At 39.5% G+C, this 24,041-nt stretch overlaps 1 protein-coding gene across 1 annotated transcript in view; it reads left to right on the forward strand.

The window, feature by feature from the left end:
- The first annotated feature begins 6,593 nt into the window (after positions 1-6,593).
- The window catches only part of LOC128643031 (serine/threonine-protein kinase Nek6-like), a 278,521-nt gene continuing 261,073 nt past the window's right edge, over positions 6,594-24,041 (forward strand). The window contains exon 1 of the mRNA XM_053695950.1: positions 6,594-6,695. The gene's annotated coding sequence lies outside the window, so the exon portion shown is untranslated. The remainder of the gene's footprint in view (positions 6,696-24,041) is intronic.

Genomic DNA, 24,041 nt, shown 5'->3' on the forward strand with positions numbered 1-24,041 from the left:
CGGGCAGTCTGCAGAGGCTTAGATACAAGGTAACCACAGGAGGTAAAAAGTATATTAATATAACTGAGATAACGGGCAGTCTGCAGAGGCTTAGATACAGGGTAATCACAGAGGTAAAAAGTATATTAATATAACTGAGATAATGGGCAGTCTGAAGAGACTTAGATACAAGGTAATCACAGAGGTAAAAAGTATATTAATATAACTGAGATAAGGCGCAGTCTGCAGAGGCTTAGATACAAGGTAATCACAGAGGTTAAAAGTATATTAATATAACTGAGATAAGGGGGCAGTCTGCAGAGGCTTAGATACAAGGTAATTACAGAGGTAAAAAGTATATTAATATAACAGATAAGGGGCAGTCTGCAGAGGCTTAGATACAAGGTTATCACAGAGGTAAAAAGTATATTAATATAACTGAGATAAGGGGCAGTCTGCAGAGGCTTAGATACAGGGTAATCACAGAGGTAAACAGTATATTAATATAACTGAGATAAAGGGCAGTCTGCAGAGGCTTAGATACAGGGTAATCAGAGGTAAACAGTATATTAATATAACTAAGATAAGGGGCAGTCTGCAGAGGCTTAGATACAAGGTAATCACAGAGGTAAAAAGTATATTAATATAACTGAGATAAGGAGCAGTCTGCAGAGGCTTAGATACAAGGTAATCACAGAGGTAAAATGTATATTAATATAACTGAGATAAGGGGCAGTCTGCAGAGGCTTAGATACAGGGTAATCACAGAGGTAAAATGTATATTAATATAACTGAGATAAGGGGCAGTCTGCAGAGGCTTAGATACAAGGTAATCACAGAGGTAAAAAGTATATTAATATAACTGAGATAAGGAGCAGTCTGCAGAGGCTTAGATACAAGGTACTCACAGAGGTAAAAAGTATATTAATATAACTGAGATAAGGGGCAGTCTGCAGAGGCTTAGATACAGGGTAATCACAGAGGTAAAAAGTATATTAATATAACTGAGATAAGGGGCAGTCTGCAGAGGCTTAGATACAAGGTAATCACAGAGGTAAAAAGTATATTAATATAACTGAGATAAGGAGCAGTTTGCAGAGGCTTAGATACAGGGTAATCACAGAGGTAAAAAGTATATTAATATAACTGAGATAAGGAGCAGTTTGCAGAGGCTTAGATACAAGGTAATCACAGAGGAAAAAAGTATATTAATATAACTGAGATAAGGAGCAGTTTGCAGAGGCTTAGATACAAGGTAATCACAGAGGTAAAAAGTATATTAATATAACTGAGATAAGGAGCAGTCTGCAGAGGGTTAGATACAAGTTAATCACAGAGGTAAAAAGTATATTAATATAACTGAGATAAGGGGCAGTCTGCAGAGGCTTAGATACAAGGTAATTACAGAGGTAAAAAGTGTATTAATATAACTGAGATAAGGAGCAGTCTGCAGAGGCTTAGATACAAGGTAATCACAGAGGTAAAAAGTATATTAATATAACTGAGATAAGGAGCAGTTTGCAGAGGCTTAGATACAAGGTAATCACAGAGGTTAAAAGCGTATTAATATAACTGTTGGTTGTGCAAAACAAGGGAATGAGTAATAAAGGTATTATCTATCTTTTTTAAACAATAATAATTCTGGTGTAGACTGTCCCTTTAAGCAATCATAATACCAGTGTAATGGGCTCATTATTACGGCTTCCCATTTGGAAGTACAGCTATAAAGTGCTATCTGTGTAACAAAGTACAATGCTATACTATTTAACATCATGACTATTTATTTAGTTTACTTTCTTTTTTCCACCTGTTAATATAGAAAACCTAATAATAATAAAAAAAAGTATAGAAAGTTCTATATATTAAGTTCTGATACATTTAAAATGTATTGGTTAAATATTTTAACCAGCAACTTGCGATACCCAAGTGCAAAATAACGCACTTCGTGTTATTAATTTCGCTTCACTTCATACTAAATACATTTGATCATTTTTAAAAGCTTTACTTGTTGAATTATTTATAGGAAGATTTAATCATTTCACATTTATTTTATTGAAATGTAAAATGTTAATGATCGCTTTCAGGCCTTTTTGCTTCCTGTTCTGTGTTCTGCGCCAGTCACGTACATCTACGCTTTAAATACTGATAATAAGAGGCTTAGAAATGTATATTAGTCAGTTACTTGTATGGAATAAAGGCACTTCTGCCTCAGGAGGTTTCTACTCCGAGCTCTCATGCAGTACTCAGATACAGGCTTCTGATTGGTTGGGACTGTGCCTGCAGTAATCTGTTGCAGGTATCTCAGTCATTCTCTGGAGTGTGCGTTCAGAAAAAGTGAAAGATGCTGTAGGCGTTTCACAGAAAATGTATGGCAGCATTATGAAAATGTATGGCATCATATTTTTTTTCTTAAACTCAAAATAATTAGCATTTTTGGCTTTAAAGGAATATTCTAATAATGTCTCACAAACTATATGTTTAGGGCCAGATTTATCAAGCTGAGGCGGACAGGGGAGCATATACGCACCCCTGTCCGACGCAGTTCGCCTCTGGCGGCAAAATTTCCCCAGAGGAATTTACCATTGCACATGAGTGCTATTTTGCGCTTGCGTGCAATCCCGCTGTCAATCTCCCCGGTCAGACTCGACGGCAGAGATTGAATTTCCCCACCTTAGAGGTTGTTGCAGCCGTAGGGGCTCAAAGGCTGGCGAAAACCTTTGATAAATCGACCCCTTAGCCTTTATGAAAGGAATTAACACATAGTTAAAGTCCCTAAACTGGCACAGCCAATGATTGGGGTTCTACCTTTATAATATATATATATATATATATATATATATATATATATATATATATATATATATATATATATATATATAATATAATATATATTTTGAAAAACTCACTTTTAGATGGGTTATCCATCTATCTATCTATCTATCTATCTATCTATCTATCTATCATCTATCATCTATCTACCTATGATGTAGCAAGAGACATTAAAAGGACGTGAAACCCCAATTTTTTTCTTTCATATAGAGCATACAATTTTAAACAAATTCTAATTTACTTTTATCATCAAATTTTCTTTGTTTTCTTGGTATCGTTTGTTGAACAGCAGGCACGTAAGCTCAAGAGCGTGCACGTGTCTAGAGCACTATCTGGCAACAGTTTTGTAAGAATGTTATCTATTTACAAGAGCACTAGATGACAGCATTACTTCCTGTGCTACCTAGGTATCTCTTCAGCACAGAATACCATGGGAACAAAACAAATTTGATAACAAAAGTAAATTTGAAACTTTTACAAAATTTGATGCTCTGTCTGAATCTCAAAATAACATTTTCGGGTTTCATATCGCTTTAAATACTGTAAAATAGTGATATACAATGTTTAATTATAGTGTTATTATTTATTTTGTCCCCTTTTCCTGTAAATTAATTCTGAAAAGTGTGAAAGTTCTAATTCCCATTAGAGTGGAAGTGCAGTGCTATATATTACACAGCCATTGGTTGCACACTGTAGAGAACCATATAAAACTGTTCATTATCGGCCTCAGCAGAAAAGGAAAGCTAGGTTACAAGATGGCGGCTCCCATTACTTTACACTTATTTGTTTCAGTATTTAAATAACCAGTACATCTGCATATTATTCTCAGGTTAATCCTTACTTTCTATCTAGCATTTTAGGAAACCTCACAATGTTCTTTTATGATTCAGATAAAACGTACAATTTTAAACAACTTTCATGTTTACTTCAGATTTGCTTTATTCTCTTGTTATCCTTTGCTGAAGGAACAACATTACACTACTGGCAGGAAGCTGAACACATCTAGCCAATCACAAGAGACAAATGTGTGCAGGCACCAATTAGCAGCTAGCTCCCACTAGTGTAGATTATCTGCATATTCTTTTTTAACAAGGGATACTAAGAGAACGAAGCACATTTGAAAATAGAAATTCATTTAAATGTGTCTTAAAATGACATGAAATTTTAATTTTGACTTTCCTATCCCTTTAAAGATTTTTTTTTTCTTTTGCATTCGTAGGAGGGTTTAAAATATATTACAAATTGTGTTCGTGCTTTGTAAAGTGGCCGCTCCTGGACTAAGAAATATTTTATTTTATTTCTGGGAGACGTGTCACTGACCACCAATAGTCAGTGAGCTATTAGTCCTTAACCCCGTGACCTTGGACTTCTATGCCGTCCCAACCAAACTGGACATTAAAGGGACACTAAACCTACATTTTAAGCAACTTTCAAATTTACTCCTATTATCAATTTTTCTTCATTCTCTTGCTATCTTTATTTAAAAAGCAGGAATGTGATGCATAGGAGCCAGACCATTTTTATTTGCTTATTGGTGGGTAAATGTCAGCCACCAATAAGCAAGCGCTATCCATGGTGCTGAACCTAAAATAGGCTGGCTGCTAAGATTTACATTCCTGCTTTTAAAATAATGATTTCAAGAGAACAAAGAAAAATTGATAATAGGAGTAAATTAGAAAGTTGCTTAAATGTACTAAAGCCAAATTCTCTTCCTAAATGGGATTGCGGGCAGCAGGGTGTGCCTAGTGTCATATGCACTCCCCCCGGACCCAATCCCATTATTCAAATCACGTGATTGCATGAACGACTGCGTGATTTCAATATTTACTTATTTGTTTACATCTGAACTTTTTTCTGATCTTGACAAATAAGTACAGACGGGAAGTGGTTAAAGAAACACTAAATCCAAACAAATGCTTGACAAAATGATGTATTCAAAACAAAGTCAGGCCTGAGAATGCATAAGATGCATTTCTTAAAATGATATTAGTTGTACAAATAAAGTTTTTTTTTTTGTTTCATTTAGTAGTGAGCGCCCTAAATAATAAAAAAACTTGGTTCTTCTTATCCAATCATCTATGCAGAGTTTAATTAGGGATAGTTAAAAGTGTTGCCCTTTTTGTGGGACAATGTACTCAGGCAAGCAACTGATAAAAGTTCATTGTGTTCAAAGCTGCTGCAGGAACACCCTTTCAATTGGGCTAGACGCTCTCTCCCCAACCCCCACTAGGAGATTGATTTCTGTTTATCTCTGTTGTTTTGCATAGCTTTTCTATAGATAATACGGTCAATTTTCAGTGTAGGTGGTGGTTTCAAAGGGAAAAATCAACTATTTTGAATGACAAAATAAAGGTAAAGATGTTGCTTGTAGATAATTTAAAGGGACAGTCTACACCAGAATTTTTATTGTTTTAAAAGATAGATAATCCCCTTATTACCCATTCCCCAGTTTTGCATAACCAACACAGTTATAATAATATACTTTTAACCTCTGTGATTATCTTGTATCTAAGCCTCTGCAAACTGCCCCTTTTTTTCAGTTCTTTTGACAGACTTGCAGTCTAGCCAATCAGTGCCTGCTCCCAGATAACTTCTTGTGCACGAGCACAGTGTTATCTATATGAAATACGTGATATAACACCCTCTAGTGGTGAAAACCTGTTAAAATGCAATCTGAAAAGAGGTGGGCTTCAAAGTCAAAGAAATTAGCATATGAACCTCCTAGGTTAAGCTTTCAACTAAGAATACCAAGAGAACAAAGCAAAATTGGTGATAAAAGTAAATTGGAAAATTGTTTAAAATTTCATGCTCTATCTGAATCATGAAAGTTTATTTTGGCCTAGACTGTCCCTTTAATACACTTCAGAAGGAGCAATGCACTTCTGTGAGCTAGCTGAAGATACTGGCAATGGCAAGATACATATATGTGCATCCACCAATCAGCAGCTAGCTTCTAGCAGTGCATTGCTGCCCCTGAACCTACCGGAGTATTCTTTTCAACAAAGGATATCAAGAGAATTTTATTACGGAAGTACATTTGAAAGTTGTTTAAAATTGCATATGAATCATGGAAGTTGAATTTTGATTTAAAGGTTAAAGGGATAGTAAGCAGCTTTAACATATGTTTTGCATGAAACAAAAGGTTAACATGGTTAGAATCGTGCATTTTCACGTGCACAATTTAAATGTTTAGAATTTACTGTCCCTTTAATCATTGCTTCTCAATTCCAGTCCATTACCATGCCCTGTTTCTAGGATTACCTTGAGACAGCAGGTTAGCAACTATGGTTCCTGATTAGCCGATTATGTCACCTGATCGGATGTCCTGAAACTCTGGCCTGTTAGTGTGCTCTGACGACTGCAATTGAGAATAGGGTTGCCACCTTTTATGAAAGAAAAATACAACCCATACTCATTAGCATAAATTAGCATACATAATTATACAGCATAAATCAATAATTAAAGCTGCTAGGACTGATTTTAAATGGCTATTGGTTTATAATTGGATTCTAACACACTTAGAAGTTTTATTATGATAGCATCTTTATTTCTTTATTTAATCTTAGTTTGAAATTTTGACCTAAACCTTAAAAATACCGGCAATGTCGGTAAAATTTACACTGACACGAGGTCTTCTGACTCCTATTTTCCACTAAAGTTTTCTTCATAAGTTTAAATGTCGTTATTATTCCATTATTGCAAGTTGTACCTATACAAGTGATTTGCCTTTTTTTACACTTTTAAGTATATTTGGTGTTTTCTGAAGTTTCCTATGTCTTTCCTTGCAGTAATAAATAAACTGCCGTTAAATAAGGATTTGTGGTACAAGCGAAGACATCACAGACTACTGAACAGAAGTCAGCGGAAGAGACGGCAGAATTTACCAGGTACCTTTTTAAACAATTATTTAGCAAGAAATAACTTTTTTCATGTAGGTAAATATTAGATGTAGAGTTGTAATCCTACATGTATTTTTTTTTTTTAATTTTTGATGAATTTTCGATGTTAACCCCTTAGCTGAATGCTTTTCTCTGGCAACTAAAAGAGTTAAACACTGCCAGGACTAAGAACAGGAAATCCAAAGCTCCAGCAAACAGGTGTGGGATCATAGCTGGACAGGAAGTTGGCCCTTTAATTTAAAAAAACAAAACAAAAACAAGACCATAAATTTGTCAATTCTAAAAAACAGCTTCTGAGATTAACAGAAATATTTAGAAATTGTAAACTTAACCCCTTCCTGTCCAAACGTATTAGTCTACATCTGAACAAAGTTCTGATGTAAACAAATAAGTAAAGAATTGAAACAATCGCCTGATTTCAGTGATAGAATTGGGTCGGGGGGGTGCCTATGACGCTAGGCACGCCATCCCGCCTGCGATCCCATTTAGGAAGAGCCTTTTGCTTTAGTGTAGTCAAACAGCTATGATGTTCTATGCCGTCGTAAGGGTTTTGAAGCCCAGTGCGGTTAGGGCGGTATAGAACGTCATAAGGGCGGGAAGGGGTTAAACAGGTCTGTTATTAGTTTAACAATCTGTTCTGTATCCTATATATAGCACATCTGTTCGTGTATCCTATATATAACACATCTGTTCTGTAGCCTATATATAACACATCTGTTCATGTATCCTATATATAACACATCTGTTCTGTATCCTATATATAACACATCTGTTCATGTATCCTATATATAGCACATCTGTTCTGTATCCTATATATAGCACATCTGTTCGTGTATCCTATATATAACACATCTGTTCTGTATCCTATATATAACACATCTGTTCATGTATCCTATATATAAGACATCTGTTCTGTATCCTATATATAACACATCTGTTCATGTATCCTATATATAACACATCTGTTCTGTATCCTATATATAGCACATCTGTTCGTGTATCCTATATATAACACATCTGTTCTGTATCCTATATATAACACATCTGTTCATGTATCCTATATATAAGACATCTGTTCTGTATCCTATATATAGCACATCTGTTCTGTATCCTATATATAGCACATCTGTTCGTGTATCCTATATATAACACATCTGTTCTGTATCCTATATATAACACATCTGTTCATGTATCCTATATATAAGACATCTGTTCTGTATCCTATATATAACACATCTGTTCATGTATCCTATATATAACACATCTGTTCATGTATCCTATATATAGCACATCTGTTCATGTTTCCTATATATAGCACATCTGTTCATGTATCCTATATATAGCACATCTGTTCTGTATCCTATATATAGCACATCTGTTCATGTATCCTATATATAGCACATCTGTTCATGTATGCTATATATAGCACATCTGTTTGTGTATCCTATATATAGCACATCTGTTCGTGTATCCTATATATAGCACATCTGTTCTGTATCCTATATATAGCACATCTTTTCATGTATCCTATATATAGCACATCTGTTCTGTATCCTATATATAGCACATCTGTTCGTGTATCCTATATATAGCACATCTGTTCATGTTTCCTATATATAGCACATCTGTTCATGTATCCTATATATAGCACATCTGTTCATGTATCCTATATATAGCACATCTGTTCATGAATCCTATATATAGCACATCTGCTCGTGTATCCTATATATAGCACATCTGTTCGTGTATCCTATATATAGCACATCTGTTCATGTATCCTATATATAGCACATCTGTTCATGTATCCTATATATAGCACATCTGTTCGTGTATCCTATATATAGCACATCTGTTCGTGTATGCTATATATAGCACATCTGTTCGTGTATCCTATATATAGCACATCTGTTCGTGTATCCTATATATAGCACATCTGTTCTGTATCCTATATATAGCACATCTTTTCATGTATCCTATATATAACACATTTGTTCTGTATCCTATATATAAGACATCTGTTCATGTATCCTATATATAGCACATCTGTTCATGTATCCTATATATAGCACATCTGTTCATGTATCCTATATATAGCACATCTGTTCATGTTTCCTATATATAGCACATCTGTTCATGTATCCTATATATAGCACATCTGTTCATGTATCCTATATATAGCACATCTGCTCTGTATCCTATATATAGCACATCTGTTATGTATCCTATATATAACACATCTGTTCTGTATCCTATATATAGCACATCTGTTCATGTATCCTATATATAGCACATCTGTTCATGTATCCTATATATAGCACATCTGTTCATGTATCCTATATATAGCACATCTGTTCATGTATCCTATATATAGCACATCTGTTCATGTATCCTATATATAGCACATCTGCTCTGTATCCTATATATAGCACATCTGTTCTGTATCCTATATATAGCACATCTGTTTTGTATCCTATATATAAAACATCTGTTCTGTATCCTATATATAGCACATCTGTTCATGTATCCTATATATAGCACATCTGTTCATGTATCCTATATATAACACATCTGCTCTGTATCCTATATATAGCACATCTTTTCATGTATCCTATATATAGCACATCTGTTCTGTATCCTATATATAGCACATCTGTTCTATATCCTATATATAACACATCTGCTCTGTATCCTATATATAGCACATCTGTTCTGTATCCTATATATAGCACATCTGTTCTGTATCCTATATATAGCACATCTGCTCTGTATCCTATATATAACACATCTGCTCTGTATCCTATATATAGCACATCTGTTCTGTATCCTATATATAGCACATCTGTTCTGTATCCTATATATAACACATCTGCTCTGTATCCTATATATAGCACATCTGTTCATGTATCCTATATATAGCACATCTGTTCATGTATCCTATATATAGCACATCTGCTCGTGTATCCTATATATAGCACATCTGTTCGTGTATCCTATATATAGCACATCTGTTCATGTATCCTATATATAGCACATCTGTTCATGTATCCTATATATAGCACATCTGTTCGTGTATGCTATATATAGCACATCTGTTCTGTATCCTATATATAACACATCTGCTCTGTATCCTATATATAGCACATCTGTTCGTGTATCCTATATATAGCACATCTGTTCGTGTATCCTATATATAGCACATCTGTTCGTGTATGCTATATATAGCACATCTGTTCGTGTATCCTATATATAGCACATCTGTTCGTGTATCCTATATATAGCACATCTGTTCTGTATCCTATATATAGCACATCTTTTCATGTATCCTATATATAACACATTTGTTCTGTATCCTATATATAACACATCTGTTCATGTATCCTATATATAGCACATCTGTTCATGTATCCTATATATAGCACATCTGTTCATGTATCCTATATATAGCACATCTGTTCATGTTTCCTATATATAGCACATCTGTTCATGTATCCTATATATAGCACATCTGTTCATGTATCCTATATATAGCACATCTGCTCTGTATCCTATATATAGCACATCTGTTATGTATCCTATATATAACACATCTGTTCTGTATCCTATATATAGCACATCTGTTCATGTATCCTATATATAGCACATCTGTTCATGTATCCTATATATAGCACATCTGTTCATGTATCCTATATATAGCACATCTGTTCATGTATCCTATATATAGCACATCTGTTCATGTATCCTATATATAGCACATCTGTTCATGTATCCTATATATAGCACATCTGTTCATGTATCCTATATATAGCACATCTGTTCATGTATCCTATATATAGCACATCTGCTCTGTATCCTATATATAGCACATCTGTTCTGTATCCTATATATAACACATCTGCTCTGTATCCTATATATAACACATCTGTTCTGTATCCTATATATAGCACATCTGTTCATGTATCCTATATATAGCACATCTGTTCATGTATCCTATATATAACACATCTGCTCTGTATCCTATATATAGCACATCTTTTCATGTATCCTATATATAGCACATCTGTTCATGTATCCTATATATAGCACATCTGTTCATGTATCCTATATATAACACATCTGCTCTGTATCCTATATATAGCACATCTTTTCATGTATCCTATATATAAAACATCTGTTCTGTATCCTATATATAGCACATCTGTTCATGTATCCTATATATAGCACATCTGTTCATGTATCCTATATATAACACATCTGCTCTGTATCCTATATATAGCACATCTTTTCATGTATCCTATATATAGCACATCTGTTCTGTATCCTATATATAGCACATCGGTTCTATATCCTATATATAACACATCTGCTCTGTATCCTATATATAGCACATCTGTTCTGTATCCTATATATAGCACATCTGTTCTGTATCCTATATATAACACATCTGCTCTGTATCCTATATATAACACATCTGCTCTGTATCCTATATATAGCACATCTGTTCTGTATCCTATATATAGCACATCTGTTCTGTATCCTATATATAACACATCTGCTCTGTATCCTATATATAGCACATCTGTTCATGTATCCTATATATAGCACATCTGTTCTGTATCCTATATATAGCACATCTGTTCTGTATCCTATATATAGCACATCTGTTCTGTATCCTATATATAGCACATCTGTTCTGTTGCTTTATCGCTTTTTATTTGCTGTGTATTAGCCAAGAAATATACCAAAGTGACTCTGGCTCTAGGTCAGACACTATAGTATAAGATCATCCTGGATATTCAAACCTTGTGTAAAAATGAATCACCATTTGTATGCATTCCCTGTTTTATGTGCTTAACTTCAGCCACTCCACTTGTGTTTTTATATTTTTGTGTTTCTAATATAATTTTTACCATTTTAGACATAAAGCTAGATTTATATTTGGATTTTTCCTGAACGGGCCTTTCATTATTCAGATAGAGATTTTACTTTTGTTATCACATGTGCTTTGTTCTCCTGGTATCCTTTGTTGAAAAGCATAGCTAGGTAGGCTTGTGCGCGTTTTAGCATTGCTTTATATTGCAAACGTTGCTAGAGTACTTAAGACAAGCAAATCATTTTTAACAAAGAGAATTAGAGCTGGCAATATAGGGGTTAAATTCCTGGGTAGCGCTAATTACAGATGCAGTGACCGACAGCTGTCAGACACCTATACCAAATATACAGAGGTGCTAGAACACTCTTTTCTGGTGTGGAAGAGATTACGTTTTGGGCGAATCTTGGCACCTCACCATCCTTTTCATGTGAGCATAGAGAGAAGGTCAGGTATTTTTCCAGATATCCAATAAAATATAGTGATTATAAAGATTTTCCCATGTATAAAATGATAGATGCAGCATCTGGCAGGGAAAGGTATATTAAAAAGGCATCACAGTAAATTAGAAACTGCATAAAAGGGTCCTGTCTCCAGATCTCACTTTTTTATTATGAGGCTTATTACACTGAAAGTAGTTTACCATCTTTTGAATGAGGACCAGGAAAGTAGTTGGAGTTTTCGAGCTTTAAAAATAATGACTAAGCGTCTGGAAGTTCAATTTGAGAAGGTATCCAATACCCAGAACCAACTCTGCATCACTTAGTCTTTGTGACTGTGCAGAGCTGTTTGACATTGACAGATGTGACAACTAGGTGCAGGGAGAGTCTAACGTGCAGGTGGGCTTTCTGCTGGGGTTCAGGATGGCACAATCTGAGGCTACCGGAAAATCACATACATTAGATGTAGATTATTATTCTGAGGAAGTCTGGTAAATCTGATATAAGGGACATGGGCATGTTCAGTAGGTACAGATTATTAAAGAGGTCACTAGAGTCTGATGTGAGGGACACGGGCAGGTCACATACAGTAGGTACAGATTATTACAGTAAAGAGGTCAGTAGACTCTGATGTGAGGGGCACGGGCAGGTCACATACAGTAGGTACAGATTTTTATAGTAAAGAGGTCAGTAGAGTCTGATGTGAGGAGCACGGGCAGGTCACATACAGTAGGTACAGATTATTATAGTAAAGAGGTCAGTAGAGTCTGATGTGAGGGGCACGGGCAGGTCACATACAGTAGGTACAGATTTTTATAGTAAAGAGGTCAGTAGAGTCTGATGTGAGGGGCACGGGCAGGTCACATACAGTAGGTACAGATTATTATAGTAAAGAGGTCAGTAGAGTCTGATGTGAGGAGCACGGGCAGGTCACATACAGTAGGTACAGATTATTATAGTAAAGAGGTCAGTAGAGTCTGATGTGAGGGGCACGGGCAGGTCACATACAGTAGGTACAGATTTTTATAGTAAAGAGGTCAGTAGAGTCTGATGTGAGGAGCACGGGCAGGTCACATACAGTAGGTACAGATTATTATAGTAAAGAGGTCAGTAGAGTCTGATGTGAGGGGCACAGGGAGGTCACATACAGTAGATACAGATTATTATAGTAAAGAGTCAGTAGAGTCTGATGTGAGGGGCACGGGCAGGTCACAAACAGTAGGTACAGATTATTATAGTAAAGAGGTCACTAGAGTCTGATGTGAGGGACACGGGCAGGTCACATACAGTAGGTACAGATTATTACAGTAAAGAGGTCAGTAGAGTCTGATGTGAGGAGCACGGGCAGGTCACATACAGTAGGTACAGATTATTATAGTAAAGAGGTCAGTAGAGTCTGATGTGAGGGGCACGGGCAGGTCACATACAGTAGGTACAGATTATTATAGTAAAGAGGTCAGTAGAGTCTGATGTGAGGGGCACAGGCAGGTCATATACAGTAGGTACAGATTATTATAGTAAAGAGGTCAGTAGAGTCTGATGTGAGGGGCACGGGCAGGTCACATACAGTAGGTACAGATTATTATAGTAAAGAGGTCACTAGAGTCTGATGTGAGGGGCACGGGCAGGTCACATACAGTAGGTACAGATTATTATAGTAAAGAGGTCAGTAGAGTCTGATGTGAGGGGCACGGGCAGGTCACATACAGTAGGTACAGATTATTATAGTAAAGAGGTCACTAGAGTCTGATGTGAGGGGCACGGGCAGGTCACATACAGTAGGTACAGATTATTATAGTAAAGAGGTCAGTAGAGTCTGATGTGAGGGGCATGGGCAGGTCACATACAGTAGGTACAGATTATTATAGTACAGAGGTCAGTAGAGTCTGATGTGAGGGGCATGGGCAGGTCACATACAGTAGGTACAGATTATTATAGTAAAGAGGTCAGTAGAGTCTGATGTGAGGGGCACGGGCAGGTCACATACAGTAGGTACAGATTATTATAGTAAAGAGGTCAGTAGAGTCTGATGTGAGGGGCACAGGCAGGTCATATACAGTAGGTACAGATTATTATAGTAAAGAGGTCAGTAGAGTCTGATGTGAGGGGCACGGGCAGGTCACATACAGTAGGTACAGATTATTATAGTAAAGAGGTCACTAGAGTCTGATGTGAGGGGCACGGGCAGGTCACATACAGTAGGTACAGATTATTATAGTAAAGAGGTCAGTAGAGTCTGATGTGAGGGGCACGGGCAGGTCACATACAGTAGGTACAGATTATTATAGTAAAGAGGTCACTAGAGTCTGATGTGAGGGGCACGGGCAGGTCACATACAGTAGGTACAGATTATTATAGTAAAGAGGTCAGTAGAGTCTGATGTGAGGGGCATCGGGCAGGTCACATACAGTAGGTACAGATTATTATAGTAAAGAGGTCAGTAGAGTCTGATGTGAGGGGCACGGGCAGGTCACATACAGTAGGTACAGATTATTATAGTAAAGAGGTCAGTAGAGTCTGATGTGAGGGGCACGGGCAGGTCACATACAGTAGGTACAGATTATTATAGTAAAGAGGTCAGTAGAGTCTGATGTGAGGGGCACGGGCAGGTCACATACAGTAGGTACAGATTATTATAGTAAAGAGGTCAGTAGAGTCTGATGTGAGGGGCACGGGCAGGTCACATACAGTAGGTACAGATTATTATAGTAAAGAGGTCAGTAGAGTCTGATGTGAGGGGCACGGGCAGGTCACATACAGTAGGTACAGATTATTATAGTAAAGAGGTCAGTAGAGTCTGATGTGAGGGGCACGGGCAGGTCACATACAGTAGGTACAGATTATTATAGTAAAGAGGTCAGTAGAGTCTGATGTGAGGGGCACGGGCAGGTCACATACAGTAGGTACAGATTATTATAGTAAAGAGGTCAGTAGAGTCTGATGTGAGGGGCACTGGGCAGGTCACATACAGTAGGTACAGATTATTATAGTAAAGAGGTCAGTAGAGTCTGATGTGAGGGGCACGGGCAGGTCACATACAGTAGGTACAGATTATTATAGTAAAGAGGTCAGTAGAGTCTGATGTGAGGGGCACGGGCAGGTCACATACAGTAGGTACAGATTATTATAGTAAAGAGGTCAGTAGAGTCTGATGTGAGGGGCACTGGGAGGTCACATACAGTAGGTACAGATTATTATAGTAAAGAGGTCAGTAGAGTCTGATGTGAGGGGCACGGGCAGGTCACATACAGTAGGTACAGATTATTATAGTAAAGAGGTCAGTAGAGTCTGATGTGAGGTGCACGGGCAGGTCACATACAGTAGGTACAGATTATTATAGTAAAGAGGTCAGTAGAGTCTGATGTGAGGGTCACGGGCAGGTCACATACAGTAGGTACAGATTATTATAGTAAAGAGGTCAGTAGAGTCTGATGTGAGGGGCACGGGCAGGTCACATACAGTAGGTACAGATTATTATAGTAAAGAGGTCACTAGAGTCTGATGTGAGGGAAACGGGCAGGTCACATACAGTAGGTACAGATTATTATAGTAAAGAGGTCAGTAGAGTCTGATGTGAGGGGCACGGGCAGGTCACATACAGTAGGTACAGATTATTATAGTAAAGAGGTCAGTAGAGTCTGATGTGAGGGGCACGGGCAGGTCACATACAGTAGGTACAGATTATTATAGTAAAGAGGTCAGTAGAGTCTGATGTGAGGAGGCACGGGCAGGTCACATACAGTAGGTACAGATTATTATAGTAAAGAGGTCAGTAGAGTCTGATGTGAGGGGCACGGGCAGGTCACATACAGTAGGTACAGATTATTATAGTAAAGAGGTCAGTAGAGTCTGATGTGAGGGGCACGGGCAGGTCACATACAGTAGGTACAGATTATTATAGTAAAGAGGTCAGTAGAGTCTGATGTGAGGGGGCACGGGCAGGTCACATACAGTAGGTACAGATTATTATAGTAAAGAGGTCAGTAGAGTCTGATGTGAGGGGCACGGGCAGGTCACATACAGTAGGTACAGATTATTATAGTAAAGAGGTCAGTAGAGTCTGATGTGAGGAGCACGGGCAGGTCACATACAGTAGGTACAGATTATTATAGTAAAGAGGTCAGTAGAGTCTGATGTGAGGGGCACGGGCAGGTCACATACAGTAGGTACAGATTATTATAGTAAAGAGGTCAGTAGAGTCTGATGTGAGGGGCACGGGCAGGTCACATACAGTAGGTACAGATTATTATAGTAAAGAGGTCAGTAGAGTCTGATGTGAGGGGCACGGGCAGGTCACATACAGTAGGTACAGATTATTATAGTAAAGAGGTCAGTAGAGTCTGATGTGAGGGACACGGGCAGGTCACATACAGTAGGTACAGATTATTATAGTAAAGAGGTCAGTAGAGTCTGATGTGAGGGGCACGGGCAGGTCACATACAGTAGGTACAGATTATTATAGTAAAGAGGTCAGTAGAGTCTGATGTGAGGGGCACGGGCAGGTCACATACAGTAGGTACAGATTATTATAGTAAAGAGGTCAGTAGAGTCTGATGTGAGGGGCACGGGCAGGTCACATACAGTAGGTACAGATTATTATAGTAAAGAGGTCAGTAGAGTCTGATGTGAGGGTCACGGGCAGGTCACATACAGTAGGTACAGATTATTATAGTAAAGAGGTCAGTAGAGTCTGATGTGAGGGGCACGGGCAGGTCACATACAGTAGGTACAGATTATTATAGTAAAGAGGTCAGTAGAGTCTGATGTGAGGGGCACGGGCAGGTCACATACAGTAGGTACAGATTATTATAGTAAAGAGGTCAGTAGAGTCTGATGTGAGGGGCACGGGCAGGTCACATACAGTAGGTACAGATTATTATAGTAAAGAGGTCAGTAGAGTCTGATGTGAGGGGCACGGGCAGGTCACATACAGTAGGTACAGATTATTATAGTAAAGAGGTCAGTAGAGTCTGATGTGAGGGGCACTGGGCAGGTCACATACAGTAGGTACAGATTATTATAGTAAAGAGGTCAGTAGAGTCTGATGTGAGGGGCACGGGCAGGTCACATACAGTAGGTACAGATTATTATAGTAAAGAGGTCAGTAGAGTCTGATGTGAGGGGCACGGGCAGGTCACATACAGTAGGTACAGATTATTATAGTAAAGAGGTCAGTAGAGTCTGATGTGAGGGGCACGGGCAGGTCACATACAGTAGGTACAGATTATTATAGTAAAGAGGTCAGTAGAGTCTGATGTGAGGGGCACGGGCAGGTCACATACAGTAGGTACAGATTATTATAGTAAAGAGGTCAGTAGAGTCTGATGTGAGGGGCACGGGCAGGTCACATACAGTAGGTACAGATTATTATAGTAAAGAGGTCAGTAGAGTCTGATGTGAGGGGCACGGGCAGGTCACATACAGTAGGTACAGATTATTATAGTAAAGAGGTCAGTAGAGTCTGATGTGAGGGGCACGGGCAGGTCACATACAGTAGGTACAGATTATTATAGTAAAGAGGTCAGTAGAGTCTGATGTGAGGGGCACGGGCAGGTCACATACAGTAGGTACAGATTATTATAGTAAAGAGGTCAGTAGAGTCTGATGTGAGGGGCACGGGCAGGTCACATACAGTAGGTACAGATTATTATAGTAAAGAGGTCAGTAGAGTCTGATGTGAGGGGCACGGGCAGGTCACATACAGTAGGTACAGATTATTATAGTAAAGAGGTCAGTAGAGTCTGATGTGAGGGGCACGGGCAGGTCACATACAGTAGGTACAGATTATTATAGTAAAGAGGTCAGTAGAGTCTGATGTGAGGGGCACGGGCAGGTCACATACAGTAGGTACAGATTATTATAGTAAAGAGGTCAGTAGAGTCTGATGTGAGGGGCACGGGCAGGTCACATACAGTAGGTACAGATTATTATAGTAAAGAGGTCAGTAGAGTCTGATGTGAGGGGCACGGGCAGGTCACATACAGTAGGTACAGATTATTATAGTAAAGAGGTCAGTAGAGTCTGATGTGAGGGGCACTGGGCAGGTCACATACAGTAGGTACAGATTATTATAGTAAAGAGGTCAGTAGAGTCTGATGTGAGGGGCACGGGCAGGTCACATACAGTAGGTACAGATTATTATAGTAAAGAGGTCAGTAGAGTCTGATGTGAGGGGCACGGGCAGGTCACATACAGTAGGTACAGATTATTATAGTAAAGAGGTCAGTAGAGTCTGATGTGAGGGGCACGGGCAGGTCACATACAGTAGGTACAGATTATTATAGTAAAGAGGTCAGTAGAGTCTGATGTGAGGGGCACGGGCAGGTCACATACAGTAGGTACAGATTATTATAGTAAAGAGGTCAGTAGAGTCTGATGTGAGGGGCACGGGCAGGTCACATACAGTAGGTACAGATTATTATAGTAAAGAGGTCAGTAGAGTCTGATGTGAGGGGCACGGGCAGGTCACATACAGTAGGTACAGATTATTATAGTAAAGAGGTCAGTAGAGTCTGATGTGAGGGGCACGGGGCAGGTCACATACAGTAGGTACAGATTATTATAGTAAAGAGGTCAGTAGAGTCTGATGTGAGGGGCACGGGCAGGTCACATACAGTAGGGTACAGATTATTATAGTAAAGAGGTCAGTAGAGTCTGATGTGAGGGCCACGGGCAGGTCACATACAGTAGGTACAGATTATTATAGTAAAGAGGGTCAGTAGAGTCTGATGTGAGGGGCACGGGCAGGTCACATACAGTAGGTACAGATTATTATAGTAAAGAGGTCAGTAGAGTCTGATGTGAGGGGCACGGGCAGGTCACATACAGTAGGTACAGATTATTATAGTAAAGAGGTCAGTAGAGTCTGATGTGAGGGGCACGGGCAGGTCACATACAGTAGGTACAGATTATTATAGTAAAGAGGTCAGTAGAGTCTGATGTGAGGGGCACGGGCAGGTCACATACAGTAGGTACAGATTATTATAGTAAAGAGGTCAGTAGAGTCTGATGTGAGGGGCACGGGCAGGTCACATACAGTAGGTACAGATTATTATAGTAAAGAGGTCAGTAGAGTCTGATGTGAGGGGCACTGGCAGGTCACATACAGTAGGTACAGATTATTATAGTAAAGAGGTCAGTAGAGTCTGATGTGAGGGGCACGGGCAGGTCACATACAGTAGGTACAGATTATTATAGTAAAGAGGTCAGTAGAGTCTGATGTGAGGGGCACGGGCAGGTCACATACAGTAGGTACAGATTATTATAGTAAAGAGGTCAGTAGAGTCTGATGTGAGGGGCACGGGCAGGTCACATACAGTAGGTACAGATTATTATAGTAAAGAGGTCAGTAGAGTCTGATGTGAGGGGCACGGGCAGGTCACATACAGTAGGTACAGATTATTATAGTAAAGAGGTCAGTAGAGTCTGATGTGAGGGTCACGGGCAGGTCACATACAGTAGGTACAGATTATTATAGTAAAGAGGTCAGTAGAGTCTGATGTGAGGGGCACGGGCAGGTCACATACAGTAGGTACAGATTATTATAGTAAAGAGGTCAGTAGAGTCTGATGTGAGGGGCACGGGCAGGTCACATACAGTAGGTACTGATTATTATAGTAAAGAGGTCAGTAGAGTCTGATGTGAGGGGCACGGGCAGGTCACATACAGTAGGTACAGATTATTATAGTATAGAGGTCAGTAGAGTCTGATGTGAGGGGCACGGGCAGGTCACATACAGTAGGTACAGATTATTATAGTAAAGAGGTCAGTAGAGTCTGATGTGAGGGGCACGGGCAGGTCACATACAGTAGGTACAGATTATTATAGTAAAGAGGTCAGTAGAGTCTGATGTGAGGGGCACGGGCAGGTACACTACAGTAGGTACAGATATCTATAAGTAAAGAGGTCAGTAGAGTCTGATGTGAGGGGCACGGGCAGGTCACATACAGTAGGTACAGATTATTATAGTAAAGAGGTCAGTAGAGGTCTGATGTGAGGGGCACAGGGCAGGGTCACATACAGACATGCCATTTTCCCCCGTACCCACCCCCAGCTACCTATTATAGTAGTAAAGAGGTCAGTAGAGTCTGATGTGAGAGGGGCACAGGGCAGGTCACATACAGTAGGTACAGATTATTATAGTAAGAGGTCAGTAGAGTTTGATGTGAGGGGCCAAGGGCAGGTCCCAAACAGTAGGTACCAGATTCTTATAGGTAACGAGGTCAGTAGAGTCTGATGTGAGGGCACTGGGCCAGGTCACATACCGTAGGTAAGAATATTATAGTAAAGAGGTCAGTAGAGTCTGATGTGAGGGGCACGGGCCGGCTCACATACAGTAGGTACATACTCATTATAGTAAAGAGGTCAGATAGAGTCTGATGTGAGGGGCACTGCAGGTCACATACAGTAGGTACAGATTCTTATCGTAACAGAGGTCAGTAGAGGTCTGATGTGAGCGGGCACGGGCAGGTCACATACAGTAGGTACCGATATTATAGTAAAGAGGTCAGTAGAGTCTGATGTGAGGGGTACAGGGAGGTCACATACAGTAGGTACAGATTATTATAGTAAAGAGGTCACTAGAGTCTGATGTGAGGGGCACAGGGAGGTCACATACAGTAGGTACTGATTATTATAGTAAAGAGTCAGTAGAGTCTGATGTGAGGGGCACGGGCAGGTCACATACAGTAGGTACATAATATTATAGTAAAGAGGTCAGTAGAGTCTGATGTGAGGGGCACGGGCAGGTCACATACAGTAGGTACAGATTATTATAGTAAAGAGGTCAGTAGAGTCTGATGTGAGGGGCACGGGCAGGTCACATACAGTAGGTACAGATTATTATAGTAAAGAGGTCAGTAGAGTCTGATGTGAGGGGCAAGGGAGGTCACATACAGTAGGTACAGATTATTATAGTAAAGAGGTCAGTAGAGTCTGATGTGAGGGGCACGGGCAGGTCACATACAGTAGGTACAGATTATTATAGTAAAGAGGTCAGTAGAGTCTGATGTGAGGGGCACTGGCAGGTCACATACAGTAGGTACAGATTATTATAGTAAAGAGGTCAGTAGAGTCTGATGTGAGGGGCACGGGCAGGTCACATACAGTAGGTACAGATTATTATAGTAAAGAGGTCAGTAGAGTCTGATGTGAGGGTCACGGGCAGGTCACATACAGTAGGTACTGATTATTATAGTAAAGAGGTCAGTAGAGTCTAATGTGAGGGCACGGGCAGGTCACATACAGTAGGTACAGATTATTATAGTAAAGAGGTCAGTAGAGTCTGATGTGAGGGGCACGGGCAGGTCACATACAGTAGGTACAGATTATTATAGTAAAGAGGTCACTAGAGTCTGATGTGAGGGACACGGGCAGGGCACATACAGTAGGTACAGATTATTATAGTAAAGAGGTCAGTGGTGTCTGATGTGAGGAGCACGGGCAGGTCACATACAGTAGGTACAGATTATTATAGTAAAGAGGTCAGTAGAGTCTGATGTGAGGGGCACGGGCAGGTCACATACAGTAGGTACAGATTATTATAGTAAAGAGGTCAGTGGTGTCTGATGTGAGGGGCACGGGCAGGTCACATACAGTAGATACAGATTATTATAGTAAAGAGTCAGTAGAGTCTGATGTGAGGGGCACGGGCAGGTCACATACAGTAGGTACAGATTATTATAGTAAAGAGGTCAGTAGAGTCTGATGTGAGGGGCACGGGCAGGTCACATACAGTAGGTACAGATTATTATAGTAAAGAGGTCAGTAGAGTCTGATGTGAGGGGCACGGGCAGGTCACATACAGTAGGTACAGATTATTATAGTAAAGAGGTCAGTAGAATCTGATGTGAGGGGCACGGGCAGGTCACATACAGTAGGTACAGATTATTATAGTAAAGAGGTCAGTAGAGTCTGATGTGAGGGGCACGGGCAGGTCACATACAGTAGGTACAGATTATTATAGTAAAGAGGTCAGTAGAGTCTGATGTGAGGGGCACAGGGAGGTCACATACAGTAGATACAGATTATTATAGTAAAGAGGTCAGTAGACTCTGATGTGAGGGGCACGGGCAGGTCACATACAGTAGGTACAGATTATTATAGTAAAGAGTCAGTAGAGTCTGATGTGAGGGGCACGGGCAGGTCACATACAGTAGGTACAGATTATTATAGTAAAGAGGTCAGTAGAGTCTGATGTGAGGGGCACGGGCAGGTCACATACAGTAGGTACAGATTATTATAGTAAAGAGGTCAGTAGAGTCTAATGTGAGGGGCATGGGCAGGTCACATACAGTAGGTACAGATTATTATAGTAAAGAGTCAGTAGAGTGTGATGTGAGGGGCATGGGCAGGTCACATACAGTAGGTACAGATTATTATAGTAAAGAGGTCAGTAGAGTCTGATGTGAGGGGCACGGGCAGGTCACATACAGTAGGTACAGATTATTATAGTAAAGAGGTCAGTAGACTCTGATGTGAGGGGCACGGGCAGGTCACATACAGTAGGTACAGATTATTATAGTAAAGAGTCAGTAGAGTCTTATGTGAGGGGCACGGGCAGGTCACATACAGTAGGTACAGATTATTATAGTAAAGAGGTCAGTAGAGTCTGATGTGAGGGGCACGGGCAGGTCACATACAGTAGGTACAGATTATTATAGTAAAGAGGTCAGTAGAGTCTGATGTGAGGGGCATGGGCAGGTCACATACAGTAGGTACAGATTATTATAGTAAAGAGGTCAGTAGAGTCTGATGTGAGGGGCACGGGCAGGTCACATACAGTAGGTACAGATTATTATAGTAAAGAGGTCAGTAGAGTCTGATGTGAGGGGCACGGGCAGGTCACATACAGTAGGTACAGATTATTATAGTAAAGAGGTCAGTAGAGTCTGATGTGAGGGGCACGGGCAGGTCACATACTATAGGTACGGATTATTATAGTAAAGAGGTCAGTAGAGTCTGATGTGAGGGGCACGGGCATGTCACATACAGTAGGTACTGATTATTATAGTAAAGAGGTCAGTAGAGTCTGATGTGAGGGGCACGGGCAGGTCACATACAGTAGGTACAGATTATTATAGTAAAGAGGTCACTAGAGTCTGATGTGAGGGGCACGGGCAGGTCACATACAGTAGGTACAGATTATTATAGTAAAGAGGTCAGTAGAGTCTGATGTGAGGGGCACGGGCAGGTCACATACAGTAGGTACAGATTATTATAGTAAAGAGGTCATTAGAGTCTGATGTGAGGGGCACGGGCATGTCACATACAGTAGGTACAGATTATTATAGTAAAGAGGTCACTAGAGTCTGATGTGAGGGGCACGGGCAGGTCACATACAGTAGGTACAGATTATTATAGTAAAGAGGTCAGTAGAGTCTGATGTGAGGGGCACGGGCAGGTCACATACAGTAGGTACAGATTATTATAGTAAAGAGGTCATTAGAGTCTGATGTGAGGGGCACGGGCATGTCACATACAGTAGGTACAGATTATTATAGTATAGAAGTGAATCTGTGGATAAAGTCTGAAGAGCATTACCTGGTTATAAGTAAGTAAATTTAAATTGTAGAATAGGTGGGTCAGACATTGATTAAAGGGACATGAAACAAGTTGGGATAGAGACAAAATATAATAAGTACTTTAATTACTTTACCTGCAAATTTATACTGCAGTGCCTTCTCCATTAACCCTTTCTTTTTAGTTTGTGAATTGTAAAGCTCTAACTCTCCCCACACATTTCCTTCTATGCTGTATCTATATCTATTGTTGTTTTCTAGAATGCAAAAGTGCATAGGGATTATCTACTGGAGCTACCTAGAAGCTGTGCATTCAGTTGAAATACAATGCCTGTGTCTAAACACTGATAAGAGGGGTGGAGTTGGCTGCTCCAGGCAGCTTAGCTATGTAATTAATTTTCTTTATTTTTTAAAATGATTTTAAAATACTTGCCAGTAATTTGTTTTATACAAAATTTTTTAATTAATTAGCTTTTTTAGGACATGCACAGATCTCAACCTGTTTTAT

The sequence above is a fragment of the Bombina bombina genome, chromosome 12, assembly GCF_027579735.1.
Source record: "Bombina bombina isolate aBomBom1 chromosome 12, aBomBom1.pri, whole genome shotgun sequence".
NCBI lineage: Eukaryota > Metazoa > Chordata > Amphibia > Anura > Bombinatoridae > Bombina > Bombina bombina.